Source organism: Tachyglossus aculeatus, unplaced genomic scaffold, assembly GCF_015852505.1.
Source record: "Tachyglossus aculeatus isolate mTacAcu1 unplaced genomic scaffold, mTacAcu1.pri scaffold_78_arrow_ctg1, whole genome shotgun sequence".
Lineage (NCBI taxonomy): Eukaryota > Metazoa > Chordata > Mammalia > Monotremata > Tachyglossidae > Tachyglossus > Tachyglossus aculeatus.
The window spans coordinates 792,288-808,758 of record NW_024045093.1 but is presented as its reverse complement, the minus strand read 5'-3'; the positions used below and the strand labels follow the sequence as shown (position 1 = coordinate 808,758).

Sequence of the window (16,471 nt, the reverse complement as noted above, 5' to 3'; positions counted from 1 at the left end):
ATCAGTCACTCATTCATTCAATCGTACTTATTGAGTGCTTATTGTGTGCAGAGCACTGTATTAAGCACTCACTTAATCAATCAATCCATGTATTGAATGTCTATTGTCCTGGTACTCCTGGTTCTTCTCCTACCTCTCTGGCTGCTCAGTCTCAGTCCCTTTCACAGGCTCCTCCTCTGTCTCACATCCTCTAACCGTGGGGGTCCCTCAGGGTTCAGTTATGGGTCACCTACTATTGTCTATCTACACCCACTCCCACTCATTTGCTTCCATGGCTCCAACTACCTACCATCTCTATGCGAAAGTTTCCCATATCTACATCTCCAACCCAGATCTCTCTCCTCTGCAGTCTCATATTTATTTCTGCCTTCAAGACATCTCTACTTAAATGTACCACCGACACCTCAAATGTAACATGTCCTAAACAGCACTATCTTATTTTCCCACCCAAACTCTGTTCTCCCCATGATTTTCCCATCACTGTACACAACAGTACCATCCTTCCTGCCTCTCAAGCTCATACCCTTGGTGTTATCCTCGACCCAACTCTCTCATTCAACTCACATATTCAATCTGTCACTAAATCCTGTCCGTCCAACCTTTACAACATCGCTAAAATCTGCCTTTTCCTCTCCATCCAAACTGTTACCACATTAATCCAAGTACTGTCCTATCCCATCTTGATCACTGTATTCACCTTCTTTCTAACCTCCCTGCCTCCCATTTCTCTCCACTCTAATCCATAATTCATTCTGTTGCCCAGACTACTTTTCTGCAAAAAAAATTCAGTCCATGATTCCCCACTCTTCAAGAACTTCCACATTAAACAGGAACTCCTTACCATCAGCTTTAAAGCACTTAATCACCTTGCCCCCTCCTACATTACCTGGGGAAGCAGCATGGCTCAGTGGAAAGAGCCCGGGCTTTGGAGTCAGAGATCATGGGTTCAAATCCCGGCTCCACCACCTGTCAGCTGTGTGACTTTGGGCAAGTCACTTAACTTCTCTGGGCCTCAGTTACCTCATCTGTAAAATGAGGATTAAGACTGTGAGCCCCACGTGGGACAACCTGATCACCTTGTAACCTCCCCAGCGCTTAGAACAGTGCTTTGCATGTAGTAAGTGCTTAATAAATGCCATTATTATTATTATTATTACCTCACTACTTCCTACTCTAACCCAGCCCAGACACTTCTCCCCTCTTGTGCCAACCTGCTCACTGTATCTTGATCTCGTCTATCTCGTTGCCGACCTCTTGCCCATATTCTGCCTCTATCCTGGTTGCCCTTCCTCTTCATATTCAACAGACAATCACTATCCCCACCTTCAAAGCCTCGTTGAAGGCACATCTCCAAGAGGATTATCCTGAATAAGCCCTGATTTCCTCCTTTACCACTCCCTTCTGTGTCACCTTTGCATTTGGATTTGCATCACTCCCTCAGATTCACAGCATTTATGTACATAACTGCAATTTATTTATTTGTATCTACCCCAGTGCTTAGAACAGTGCTTGGCACATAGTAAGCACTTAACAGATATCATTATCATTATTATTATATTGTCTATCTCTCCCTCTAGCCTGTAAACTCATTGTGGGCAGGGAACATATCTATTAACTCCGCTATACTGCACTCTCCCAAGCGCTTAGTACAGTACTCTACACACGGCACTTAATGAATGTGGTTGATTGGTTACTGAGTGCTTGGGAAAGGAAAAATATGGGCAATATTTCTGAAGGGCCAAATATAAATGCAGTGAAAAAGGCATTTTTGAGCACCTGTATACGTCTAAGATTTCCAATACAAACACATAACTATTCCCTGGAGTCGTTTCAAAACTGGATTTGGATTTGGAGCAAATAAGGTCAATTCCTAATTTTATTCACATTTTTACGGGGCTTACTGGTGCCCTAAATAATTGATTTTCCAATTAGCTGCCTTGATATAAGCACATGAAGGAGAAACAAACATTCATACGGACTTTACAGTCTCCAGACATGATCATCATTAGAGAAAAATCCTGGCCAATAAGAGTTAGAATAAAATTCCTTTCAGTGAGATGAAAAAAAGTAATTGAAGTCATGATCAGCCAGAATGGAAGACATATGGAATGGAATGGAAGGAAGGAATGGAAGGCTCTCCGTCACCTCGCCCCCTTCTACCTCACCTCCCTTCTCTCCTTCTACAGCCCACCCCGCACCCTCCGCTCCTCTGCCACTAATCTCCTCACCGTACCTCGTTCTCGCCTGTCCCGCCATCGACCCCCGGCCCACGTCATCCCCCGGGCCTGGAATGCCCTCCCTCTGACCATCCGCCAAGCTAGCTCTCTTCCTCCCTTCAAGGCCCTACTGAGAGCTCACCTACTCCAGGAGGCCTTCCCAGACTGAGTCCCTTCCTTCCTCTCCCCCTCGTCCCCCTCTCCATCCCCCCCATTTTACCTCCTTCCCTTCCCCACTGCACCTGTATATATGTATATATGTTTGTACATATTTATTACTCTATTTATTTATTTATTTATTTATTTTACTTGTACATATCTATTCTATTTATTTTATTTTGTTAGTATGTTTGGTTTTGTTCTCTGTCTCCCCCTTTTAGACTGTGAGCCCACTGTTGGGTCAGTAATGTCTCTATATGTTGCCAACTTGTACTTCCCAAGTGCTTAGTACAGTGCTCTGCAAACAGTAAGCACTCAATAAATACGATTGATGATGATGATGATGATGATGATGATGATGATATATTTGCTAAATGTGTAATATCAAAGTGGATAATTTCCTATGATGTTTGTAGTATTGTCCCCCAACCTCAATAGCTCATTTGCTAAACAACTTTAGCTAGTAGCAGGCAAGATATTCCCTCTCAGAGACATACTCATGGATTGACAGCTGCATCAGTCACTCTCCTCTCCTATCCATATTTCATTCTGAGCCCAGCATTTATTTTTTATTATATTTGTTATGTGCTTACTATGTGCCAGGCACTATACTAAGTGCTGGGATAGATACATGCTAATCAGGTAATTGAAGCACAAAGAAGTGAGGTGACTTGCCCAATGTCACATAGCAAGCTAAAGGCATGGCAGGGATTAGAACTAAGGTCCATCTGACTCCCAGACCCGTGCTCTATTCATTAGGCCACACTGGTTCTCTAAAATGTTGATCTTTTTAATGTGTTGTTCTGCCACATCTCTCCACTCCTCAAAAACCTCCAATGGTTTTTCAGTCCTCTCCACATTAAGTAGGGACTCCTAATCACTGGCTTTAAAACACTCAATAAACTCTGTCCTTCCTACTTATCCACTCTCTTTCCTCACTGCACCCAACGAGCACTCTTCGCTCCTCCCAGACGGTGCTGCATTCTTTTGTCTTCTGCTAGGGATCACTTTCTCATGTTTTTTTTCTTTCTGCCTGGAACTCCCTTCCTCTGCAAATCCTACAGAACCTCTTCCCCCACATCCTCCAACTCCTCAATTTCAAAGTGTTACTGAAATCATATCTCTGATAAAGAGATCTACTCTGATTAATTATTTCCTCTCTCCAGGCTATGTTTCTTTCAATTGCCATCTCAGCACTTCGGTGCCATCGGAGTATCTACAAACTCAAGCTTCCATAACACTTATGTCCATATCTTATATAATAAATTCTGCAAGGATTAATTCATATAGACCTCCCCTTTTGCTCTTTCCTCCTCTCTCTACATTGTTTCAGTATCTATTTTCCTTGCTAAAATGCAAACTCCTTAAGGGCAAAGACCATGTCTGTTAATTACATTGTACTCTCCCAAGTGCTTAATACAGTGCTCTGCACATAGTAGGTGCTTAGTCAATTTATAGTATCCTGATTGCTCCAAGATAAAAACAAAGTGTGACTTCTTTTGCTTGGAAGGAGTGATTAAAGACCCATCCAAATGCTCACTTTCTGTGCCTTTGCAGAAGTGGATTTCTTCCTCTGTTCCCTGTGCACCCAACTCCAGCAACGGCTTGCTCCATAGTCTCCTTGAGGTAGAACAGACACAAGCCCAACACGGTTAACATGGAACTGGTGGCCACTCCATTCCAGCCACAACCATGTTTCTCAGCTTCGTTTTCTTACCCCTAACAAATATACAAAAATCGTAGAAACTAGAAACGCACCAGATCTGAGATTCCATAACATCCCAGGTGGCTTCTGGATAACCCCAGACTTAATCTGAGATCTCTTTTCTTGGAGTAAAGTCTGGATTTAGAGCAGCAATGTGTTTTAGTCCAATTTCCTTTGATTGCCAATCTTTCTCTGCAATATTAGTTCAAGATCCTCCTCTCAGAACATCTGGATCCTTTATGAAGGAGGACTTCTAAGTGCACTAAAAACTTGGTGACTTCTCCAGGTCAGTCAGAAAGAATATAGTTTGCCCGGACTGTGACAAACGTCTCTACCTGACTCGATTTGTCCATCCTTGCTTTAGGTCTGCACTGAAGCAGAGTCATTAGGTTCACTGTTTCTCTTCTCACATTTAAACTGGATTCTGCAGATATTCAAGAACCTCATGACATTCTGTCCAATCAGCCTCATGAGAGTATGACCAGTCTCTCCTTGCAGAAGGTTTGCCCAAGATGATGCCAAACTGAATTTTGCTTTAGAAAAATGAGTAGAGATACAGGAAAGGAAAAACACATTTTCACTGGATTTTGATACCAAAAGAGAAATCATTTCTGTTCCCCTTATGATCACCATCAAATTGCCAATCACCAGAACCTTGCAATCAAATATCCACTGGTGATTTAGAGGAGATAGCTGAGAAAAATTTTCAGATAATTTTGGAGGGAAATTTTCCAGCTCATTTATCTATGTATTTCAAGCAAAAGATATTGCTCACTTGCTTGCCTGACTTGCACCTCTGATTTCACACATTTCTCAAGTGAAGACAGCATCAGCGGGCACTTCAGGTTGATAACATTGTTAATAGACAAAATCAATCAATGATATTTATTGAGCACTTCCTCTGAGCAAAGTTGGTAGACACATTCACTGCCCACAACAAGCTTACAATCTAGAGGACAAAAGAGTTGAATCTGACAAATAGAATGCTCCCCTAGGAAAATAGCCAGTATTACATCTTGGCAACAGGAAGCAAAATTATCAGTTCAGAAAACAAAAACAAAGATGAAGAGAGCACATCCTCTATTAAAACTAATCCATTCCAGGTTGATTTAACATTTGGTCTTATTATGCATGGTAAATCCACTTGGTTTTACTGAATGTTCTATTTTGTTCTCTAACAGATTTCTCTTTAAATTCAGGCAAAAGTTGGGCTTGCACTCTAACCTTGCCTTCCTGCTTGCCTGATTGGCAAGTCTTTCTGTTGGACAGCTTAGTCCAGATTCACCAGTCGTATTCTTGGATGTTCCCTGTTCTATTCCCAAACCTACCCAACCCTTGGCCCCCAGTGATCACATTTTGTGGGGAACGAATATTTCACACCCACAGAGAACCTGTGGGTTCTCAAGGGTATTACATGGATTTAGCCAAAAATAATGCATTAATTCTGACAGAATGCATGGATGAAAATATTGTTCACAAATGCCAGCTCATCTACACTGAAGGTCTATGTAGATAACATCCACTTAAGAATGGGAATCAGTCAGCAGTAGAGATGGTGTCCCACTAAAGTGGTCTTTCAAAACACACAAGGCCCCAGGTCACTTGGGATCTTCCTGAAGTCTTCATTCTCCTATTACTAATGTCAACTTTCTCACTGTACCTCAGTCTCATCTATCTCACAATCGACCTCTCACCCACATTTCGCCTCTGGCTTGGAATACCCTTCCTCTTCATATCCAAAAGGCAATTACTCTCCCCCTCTTTGAAGTCTCATTGAAATTACATTTCTTCCCGAAAGACCTTCCCTGACTAATCTCTCCTTTACTCTTCCACTCAATTTTGCATCACCTTGACTTGCTCCCTTTATTCTTTCTCCCTCCCAGCCCCACAAAACTTACATACACATCCATAATTTTATTTATATTAATGTCTGTCTCCCCCTCTAGACTTTAAGCTTATTGTGCGCAGGGAATGTGTCTGTTGTAATGTTATATTTTACTCTCCCAAGCGCTAAGTTAAGAGCTCTGCACACAGTAAGTACTCGATAAATATGATTTCCTGACTGGCTGAAACCACGTCCCATATGCTCTACTATGTCTTGGTGAAAAGAGGTAAGAAGTTGTAGAGTTTGTTTTTTTTCTTTTGTTTTGTAATGTTTTATTTTTTAATGGTATTTTTTGGTGCTTACAGTATGCCAGGCATTCATTAATTCATTCAATTGTATTTATTGAGTGCTTACTGTGTCTAAAGCACTATACTAAACAAAGGACATGGGAGAGTATGGTAAAACAACAAGCAGAAACATTCCTTACCCACAAAGAGCTCATAGTCCAGATGGGGAGACAGACATTAGTAGAAATGAATAAATAGGTATATAAATAAATAAATGAATCACAGTATATAGAGGCACTGTAATAAGTGCTGGGGTAAGTACAAGCTAATCAGGTTGGATACAGTCCACGTCCCACATGGGGCTCACAGACATGATCCCCATTTTGTAAATGAGGTAACTAAGACACAGAAAAGTGACTTACCCAAGGACCCAAAGCAGACAAGTGGAAAAGCCAGGTTTAGAACCCAAGCCCTCCCAGGTTGCTTCAGATTGCATTCTAGAACTGAGAAATCTTCCAAAGGATTTGTCAACTCATTAACAAGACTCATTAGCAAGTTGTAAATCACCCCCTTTAACAAGATGGAGGTCAATTAGATAGGGGAACCCAGGTACATCCATAATCCAATCAAATACCTCTTAGGCAAATAACACCCCCCCTCACCTCCTTCTCTGTCTGTCACATACCTACTGCTGGTCAAAGAGTTAATATCATTTCAACATATTCCACCACTTGTCTGCTGCTTTGGGACAGTCACTTCACTTCTCTGAGCCTCAGTTACCTCATCTGTAAAATGGGGATTGAGACTGTGAACCATACATGGGAAAGGGATAGCATCCAACCTGATTTGCATATGTACTTAGTACGGTGCCTGGCACATAGTAAACCCTTGACAAATATCACAATTAGCATTATCATTACTATTTCGTATGTATCCTGCTGGGGATGCCGTGGAGGCCATACCCTTTTGGGGACTCGGTAGTGAGTGCAAGGAACTGACAAGTATGACCTGGTACCAGGATCAGCAGGAAGGGAGAATTGGGCTCTTGAGATATTAATCCTAATAATGGCATTTACGAAGCGCTTACTATGTGCAAAGCACTGTTCCTAGTGCAGGGGAGGTTACAAGGTGATCAGGTTATCCCACGGGGGGCTCACAGTCTTAATCCCCATTTTACAGATGAGGTAACTGAGGCACAGAGAAGTGAAGTGACTTGCTCAGTCGAACAGTTGACAATTGTCAGTGTCAGGATTTGAACCCATGACCTCTGACTCCAAAGCCCGGGTTCTTTCCAGCAAGCCATGGGATATGCTAAAAATAACTAGAGGGAACATGTCCAGCAGGATCTAAAATTTGGAGACCCATTTGTAAGCAAAATTTGAAATTGAAGTTTACAAGTAAAGTTTGATTCTTCCTCTCTTGCTTGAAAGAACATCTCAACTCTTCCTTCTATCCCTCTCCATCTCTATAGGAGGTTTGCATTTGGTTACTTCAGAGAATTGACTGGCCACTCACAACCAGCAGGTCCTGGCCGCTTGCTGGCCAAAGTAAGGCCTCTCGAAGCATTGAAAAATCAATGAGGTGAAAGGCTAAGTCTGGGACATTTTGGAGGAGCTAAGGACAGCTGGAGCAAATCACCGCAGCCCTAACCCTCCCTATCTATTTCCCAGCCCAAATCATTCCCCCAAAAGAATTAAAACATCTCAGCATCTCTGAATCCAGGTTTAGGGGCAGGGAAGGTGTTCTCCACTACTCCCTTGTGATAGCTACCGAACATGGAGAAGACTTGACTTCGTTGACATGACTCTTGGATCACCCATTCTCTCTGCCAACAATCAATCAAACAATCGTATTTACTGAGTGGTTAGTGTGTGCAGGGCACTTTTCTAAGCACTTTGGAGAATGTAATACAGGAGAATTAGTAGGCACATTCCCTGCCCATAATGAGCTTACAGTCTAGATGGGGAGACTGACATTAATATGAACATGAAACTTGGGAGAGAAAGGTGACTGTGCTTGTCTGCATGTATGATCTAGTTATTTCAGTGTCCAGCATCCTCTTGATCAATAGTGGGGAAATTTCTCCTCAAAAAATCAACAGAAAATCTATTTTAGCAAATTTTTCCAAATACCAATAAATTAATTTGGTATTGAGACATTTATGGATGATAGCAGTCACTTTCCTGCACCATACCTCTTCCATGAAGCTTTTCACTTATGAATTTCTCAGAATGTATGTTTAGGGGTTTAGCATGGGGCTTATAATAGAATAAAATACTGCTGCCACTCATTGATGGGCAGGGTGGATGTAGGTTACAAACACACACAAAGATAAAATGTACAAAAAATAAGATAACAGTGGTGTGGGTAGTACAAGTGAAAGAGCTTTGCATCTCCCCTCAGACCTGAGAGATTTCCAGGAAGCGAAAATGACAAAATGAGAGACAAGAAGTATTGCAAAGATTAAGATTCACTGTAGTGACAACTAAAAGACCAAATATGTGGGTGAGCCCCAAGTTGGACAAGGGACTGTGCCCAATCCGATTTGCTTCTACCCACCCCAGCACGTAATACAGTGTCTGGCACAGAGTAAGAGCTTAATAAATACCATAATGATTACTATTATCTATCTAGGTGGTCTGTCCATTGCCTCTCTTTTCTGGTCCAGCCTGCAGATAGAGGCTCCTCATTGCTGGGAATTTCTAGACTGGGTAGGAAAGAAGACTTGGGGGACTTCCCAGCAGCAGCTGTCAATCACCTGGGGCGGCTCTGCCATTCTGAATGGCAGAGATTGGAAGGCTCTCTAATCTATCAAAAGCTCTCAAGGGAAGTGCACCTTTCAATGAACCCCTTTTGTGAACTTCAGTGTTGGATGAACCGCTGGCAGATGTTTTGTCCACAGTAGGAATTCACCTTGCTGATGTTTTCATCCCCAAGAGTCTCTTCAGAGTCTGAACCCCAGTTAGGCTCACATGGAAGATAATAAATTCATTGGGGGACTGCAGCAATCTTCTCTGAATTCACAGAATAGACATAGCATCAGGGACAGTCCAGTCAAATGATGCAACCTTGGGTTGTTATTGTTCAAAACATATCCACAGGGTGCTGAGCCCTCTCATCCCCTGCCCCCATGATGGGAGTTAATGTCAGAGTCTACATAATAACCAGTGCCACTTTCAAGAAAGTAACCAAGAACCTCTTATAAGACAAGGCTCGTAATGAAAAGAACCAATTAGTCAAGGACACAGGTATTTTCCCAAAGAGCTAGCCAAATTCACATAAGGCTTAAGCCTTAAGCCTATTGCTTTTGGCATAAAGACCCTATCAGAAAGGGAGGTAAGAAATTCTACAGAGACTCAGATCCCTAAGTATTACAACAGGTCTCCACACTCCTGTAGAGGCAACTTTAAATGTCATTCTGTAACCCAAAGAATAATCTGAGTAAGAGCAATTTGAGAGTAGGGCTGGAGGGAGAGTTATTAACTCCATTTTTTTCCTCTTTTGTGGTTATAGATTTGAAAAGGGGATGTTCAGAATGTCCTCCCTGGTCTATTCATTGTCCTGTCTCCTTAATGAGCAAAGAGGTCTGGTGAACAGGATGTGAATTTCTACCACCAAATGCATTTCCCCGAGAAGATTTATTAAAATGAATTCCTGACTGATGACTTTGTGGCTAGACAATCTGAACTTTCTGCTTTAAAGCCCTATTTTGTCTTTAATCTGTAAAGGACTTTACCATGTGAAGAGGTAAGTGGAAAGATAAGATAAAGCCTCACTCCTTCAGACCTTTTCAGCATCAACAAATCTGACTAGTGTAAGTTTTCCAGCCTTCCTGATTTTTATTTTGCATTCACATTAAAAAAACCACATTTTCATCATTACTCTATAATATTTTTGGTGGTGTCTACAAATAGATTCTCTTCGTATAGCTCAAAAAGTATTCGAGTATATTTCTAGGTCTTATTTACATTCACCTGATACTGACTTGAAATGTTTCTTTTTAAAACATATTGCAACTGGGAGCAGTGTGGCCTAATGGAAAGAGTATGGGATTGAGAGTCATAGGACCTGAGTTTTAACCTAACTCTGCCACTTGTCTTCTGGGTGAACTTGAGCAAGTCACTTCACTTCTCTGTCCCTCTGAGTCCTCATCTGTAAAATGGCAATTCCCTCCTTGTTCTCCCTTGCCTTTAGACTGTGACATTCAGCATGTACCTGATCTCTTCCACTCTGATATCCCACCATTGTTTATCTTCCTAACCTAGCTTGAACTATAAATCCCTTGGCAGGATTTTGTAAACAAATATTTTGTTTTGATTATCAGGAGCTCGGAGGTGTTGATGCATTTCCTATTTTGTGGTCAGTAGTCTTTAACCCGCTGCCATTTTTATCAACCAAGGTCATGGGTTCTAATCCCGGCTCTGCCACTTGTCTTCTGTGTGACCTTGGGCAAGTCACTTCACTTCTCTGGGCCTTAGTTAGCTCATCTGTAAAATGAGTATTGAGACTGTAAGCCTCAGGTTGGACAGGGGCTGTGTCCAACCCGATTCGCTTGTATCCACCCCAGCATTAGTGTAGTGCCTAGCACGGAGTAATGCTTAACAAATACCACTATTGTTGTTATTGTTGTTATTATTAGTAGTAGTATTAATCTTGGTGATGTCACTTTGCTGAGCCCCCCAGCTTGATAGCTTCCTAAATCCATTCCCATCTACTCACTGTCCACATCGAGACCTATCCAAGTTTCCTTGTTCCAGCAGGGCTACTGTGCATTTGCCACCAAGGACCTAGGAAGCAGTGTGGCCTAGCGGATAGAGCATTGGCTGGGAATCAGAAGGACTGGGATTCTAATCCTAGCTGTGCCACGTGTCTGCTGTGGGAACTTGGACCCTGTAAAATGGGAATTAAGACTGTGAGCCTCATGTGGGAGAGGGCCTGAGTCCAGCCTGATCAGCTTGTACCTACCCCAACACTTAGTACGGTGCTGGCACATGGTAAGTATTTAAAAATACCTTACAAAAAAGGACTACCAATCAATCAATCATAATTATTGAGCACTTACTGTGTGCAAGGCACTGTACTAACCACTTGGGAGTGTGTAGTATAACAACAGGCAGACACAATTCCTGCCTACAACCACTATTCAAGTCTTTTCCCAGAGCTTGATTGTTTTTGAAAGTTTGGATACCACCTTCCAATATTTTGTTTGTACCAATATCTATGCATTAAAACTTATAACAGAGACTTCAAGCTTGGCCCTACCATCAGTAGAAGTTGGAGAGGTAGCAATTACCACTCCTATCACTGGGAAGGGAGTCTGCTATTGTTTTATATTAAATTTTGGGTTAATTGTGTATTTCATGTTTCTATGTGAGTTCCTGGGTTACCTACAATCTGTTTCCTTGGCAGAACTGTCATTTCTTCTTTTTCTGGAAAATATATGTTCACTGATCCCATAAGGAAGAGGAAGAAACCTAGGGCTGCCATAAGAGGAGAAATAATCGTAGAACAGCATCAGGAGAATACAAAAGGTTGTAGGTCTCTTGTCTGCTAAACATTTGGTTTACCATCCTCTGCCCAGGATTTTAGAAAGTTCTGAACTATCAGCCTAATGCACTTTTCTTTTAAGGGGAATGTGAATGTGATTATCAGTTGGCATTTTTGAGACAAGAATAGTCAGAATTACTGAGCTTGTCTATTGAAAAGGGCATGAAAATCAAGCAGAGTGTACTTCAGGGATGACTACATCAAAAAGGCTCTGAAGATATTGACTGTGTTGCCAACTCCATCACTGACCTTTTAGGACACCTCTGGGTAAGTTCATTCATTCATTTAATCACTACTTATTGAGTGCTTACTGTGCTTACTGTGTACCGAGCACTGTACTAACTGGGGAGAGTACAATAAATAGACACTCCCTGCCCACATTGAGTTTACAGTCTATATGGAGAGACAGATATTAACATATATAAATGAATTACAGAAATCTATATAAGTGCTATGGGGATGGGCAGGGTGGATGGATAAAGGGATCAAGTCAGGGTGATGCAGAAGGGAGAGGGAGAATAGAAAAGGGGGGGCTTAGTGAGGGAAGGCCCCTTAGAGGAGATGTACCTTCAATAAGTCTTTGAAGTGAGCAGAGTAATTGTCCATCAGCTTTGAGGAGTTAGGTTACGTTAACCTGATCTGCTTCAATTTCCCACTGCATGAACTGAGTACAGTAAATACTTTCACATCTTGCCCTGGGGTTCGGAGAAAGTTGACAAGATGCTAGATGTGGTACTTTGGGTTCTGTAACTTGATCGTTTCAAAGCAAAACTAGCCAAGGTCATCATTCTCTATACAGAATCTGCAGCTCTCACCTGTACCTTCATTGCCTATCCTGAGTTGATGGGTAATGGAAAACGACATCACAGAATTCATTCTATTGGGACTTACACCGAATCCAAGGTTGCAGAAAGTCATCTTTGTTGTCTTTTTAATCAACTACATCATCACCATGGTGGGAAATATGATCATTGTGGTAACCATAACTGCCAGTTAGACTTTGGACTACTTCGTGTATTTCTTCCTGGCCTATTTGTCATTTATACTGCTACTCTTCTGTCAACACACCTAAACTGATCATCGACTTTCTCTGTGAGAAGAAAACCAACGATTTCAAAGGCTGTATGACTCAGGTCTTTGGAGAGCATTTATTTGGTGGGGCCGAAGTTATTCTCCTCACAGTGATGGCCTATGACCGTTGTGTGGCAATATGTAAGCCTCTGCATTACACGACCATCATGAACTGGCGCATGTGCGGTGTGCTGATAGGGGTTGTCTGGATGGGGGGCCTGGTGAACGCGACCATCCAGATTCTCTTCATGATAAATTTACCCTTCTGTGGCCCCAACGTCATTGATTACTTCATGTGTGATTTGAACACTTTGCTGAAACTTGCCTGCATGGACACCCACACCCTCGGCCTCTTTGTAGCCACCAACAGTGGGTTGATCTGTCTATTAAACTTCATCATGTTGATGATTTCCTATGCCGTGATCCTGCGCTCCTTGAAAACACACAGTAAAGAGGGTAGGCGCAAAGCGCTCTCCACCTGCACCTCCCACATCACCATCGTCATCCTGTTCTTCATTCCGTGTATGTTTATATATATGCGGCCTGCCTCCACCTTCCCCTTGGATAAAGCTATTGCAGTATTTTACACGATTATAACCACTATGCTAAACCCCCCATCTACACCCTGAGAAATGTTCAGATGAAAAATGCCATCAGGAAGCTATGGAGCAGAAAACTGACTTCTGAAGATAAATAGGCATCACCCTGTGAAAATGGTAATATTTGTACAAGGGAAGTGGCAAGCATGAATTTCAGGTAACTTTTTTAGGAAAAATGTATAGAGCATTCAAAGCTCAGTGAAGCACGTCTCATATATCTGTTGTATTTCCCAAAAGCTCATTGTAGTGTATTGCATTCAGTAGGTGCTGAAGAAATACCACTACATGATCTACTAAAGAGTTTCTTAGCTGTAGAGGTATTCGTTCTCACTTCAGCTTATTTAACAATCTTTACATGTTAAAGAGCTGGTTTTGTTCCTGTTACGGCTGCTTTCATTTATTTTTTTATCCTTCTCTCACCTCAAATGAGGAGAAATGAGAGGAGCCTGCTCAGTAGCACACCGTCAGATCTGTTCTAGTTTAAAGAATAAAATAAATGTATATTTAGCAACAGAGTGTTGTCTTTTTACCATTCCTTTTCCCATAGCCCCATCTAATATCACTTTGTACCAGACATAACATATTCATTAACAGTAAAATGGGATGTTTACTAATTTGATTCCTGCAAAGCAGGTCATAGAAAATGGGAATTCCCTGTGAATTTCAAAACAAATCAATGCTAATTGTTTTGCCAATCAACAATCGGAGAGGGAGATTAGGAATAATGATCCGTGATAACATTCCACATGCATATCATGATACTTAGCTATGAAGGCATTCCAAGTGTTCTTTCATTCATTGATTCTGCACTAGATTAAGAAAATCAGAAAACAAAAACAACTTGGAGGAGCCCAAGATCAAATCAGAGACATTGGGACTGCTTGGCAAACTATCTCAGCCCAAATAAAGTGGCTTAAATAGGTCACTGTCCAATTTGAGGGATCGAAGTTTGCATAAATCCTCATTCTGGACTTCAAAGCTCTCCATTACCTTGCCACCTCCTACCTCACCTCCTTTCTTTCCTTCTACAGCCCAGAACGCACCCTCCACTCCTCTGCCACTAACCTCCTCACTGTGCCTTGTTCTTGCCTGTCCCGCCATTAACCCCCTGCCCATGTCTTCCCCCTGGCGTGGAATGCCCTCCCTCTGCACATCCGCCAAGCTAGCTCTCTTCCTCCCTTCAGAGCCCTACTGAGAGCTCACTTCCTCCAGGAGGTCTTCCCAGACTGAGCCCCCTCCTTCCTCTCCCCTCCTCCCCCTCCCCATCCCCCCGCCTTACCTCCTTCCCTTCCCCACAGCACCTGTATATATGGTTGTACATATTTATTACTCTATTTTACGTGTACATATTTACTATTCTATTTATTTTATTTTGTTAATATGTTTTGTTTTGTTGTCTGTCTCCCCTTTCTAGACTGTGAGCCTGCTGTTGGGTAGGGACCGTCTCTATATGTTGCCAACTTGTACTTCCCAAGCGCTTAGTACAGTGCTCTGCACACTGTAAGCACTCAATAAATACGATTGAATGAATGAATGAATGAATGAATGAATGAATGAATGAATAAGTATGCATCAGATCATGAAAATGAGAGCTGTTAGAAACCAGTCTGGGTCCACTGTGAGAGGTAGCATGACACTGGAAAGAATGCAGGCCTGGGAGGCAGAGGATCCAGGTTCTAATCCCGGATACTCCACTTATTGGCTGTGTGACCTTGGGCAAGGCACTTCACTTCTCTGTGCCTTAGTTCTCTCATCGGTAAAATGGAGATTCAGGCTTTGAGCCCATGAGGGACAGGGACTGTGTCCAACTTGATTATGTTGTTTCAACCTCAGCACTTACTACAGTGCCTGGCACATAATAAGCACTTAACAAATACCATTTTAAAAAAAGAGAGAAAAGGAAAAGACAGAGGTGCTTGTGGTGGCAAGAGAAGAACAAGGAAAGGGATGAATTTGTCAATTGGTTTTTACCTTTCTCTCAGGGACATAAGCTATTACTTGATAGAGAATGTATTGGTTCCAAGTGCCATCACAAAAGAAGACCCAAGGAATTATTAAGCATTTGATTGATCAAGTTTAGAAGCATTCATTCATTCATTCATTCAATCGTATTTATTGAGTGCTTACTGTGTGCAGAGCACTGTACTAAGCGCTTGGGAAGTACAAGTCGGCAACATATAAAGCCGGTCCCTACCCAACAACGGGTTCACAGTCTAGAAGGGGGAGACAGCCAAAAAGCAACAACATGTAGGTGTCAAAATCATCTGAATAAATAGAATTATAGCTATATGCACATCTTTAACAAAATAAATCGAATAGTAAATATGTACAAGTAAAATAGAGTAACAAATCTGTACAAATAAATACAAGTGCTGTGGGAAGGGGAAGGATGTAAGGCGGGGGGATGGCGAGGAGAGGAAAAAGGTGGTTAGGTCTGGGAAAGACTCCTGGAGGAGGTGAGCTCTCAGTAGGGCTTTGAAGGGAGGTAGAGAGCTAGTTTGGCGGATGTGTAGAGGAAGGGCATTACAGGCCAGGGGAAGGACATTGGCCAGGGGTCGACAGCGGGACACGTGAGAATGAGGCACAGTGAGGAGGTTAGGGGCAGAGGAGCAGAGGGTGCGAGCTGGGCTGTAAGAGAGAAGGGAGGTGAGGTGGGAGGGGGCGAGGTGATGGAGAGCATTGGAGCCGAGAGTGAGGAATTTTTGCTTGGTTCGTAGTTAACAGGCAACCACTGGAGATTTTTGAGGAGGGGAGTGACATGCCCAGAGCGTTTGTATACAAAGATAATCCGGGCAGCAGAGTGAAGTTATAGAGTGAAGCAGGGAGAGATAGGAGGATGGGAGACCAGAGAGGAGGCTGAAGCAGTAATTTAGTCGGGATAGGATGAGATATTGAGTCAGCAAGATAACGGTTTGTATGGAGAGGAAAGGGTGGATCTGGGCGATGTTGTGGGGGTGAGACCTGCAGGTGTTGGTGATGGATTGGATGTGTGGGGTGAATGAGACACGGGGTCAAGGATGACACCAAGGTTGCAGGCTTGTGAGATGGGAAGGATGATGGTG

At 42.4% G+C, this 16,471-nt stretch overlaps 1 pseudogene; it reads left to right on the top strand.

Moving 5' to 3' along the window:
* Positions 1-12,589: 12,589 nt before the first annotated feature.
* LOC119924031 lies at positions 12,590-13,507 on the top strand (annotated as a pseudogene).
* Positions 13,508-16,471: the final 2,964 nt, after the last annotated feature.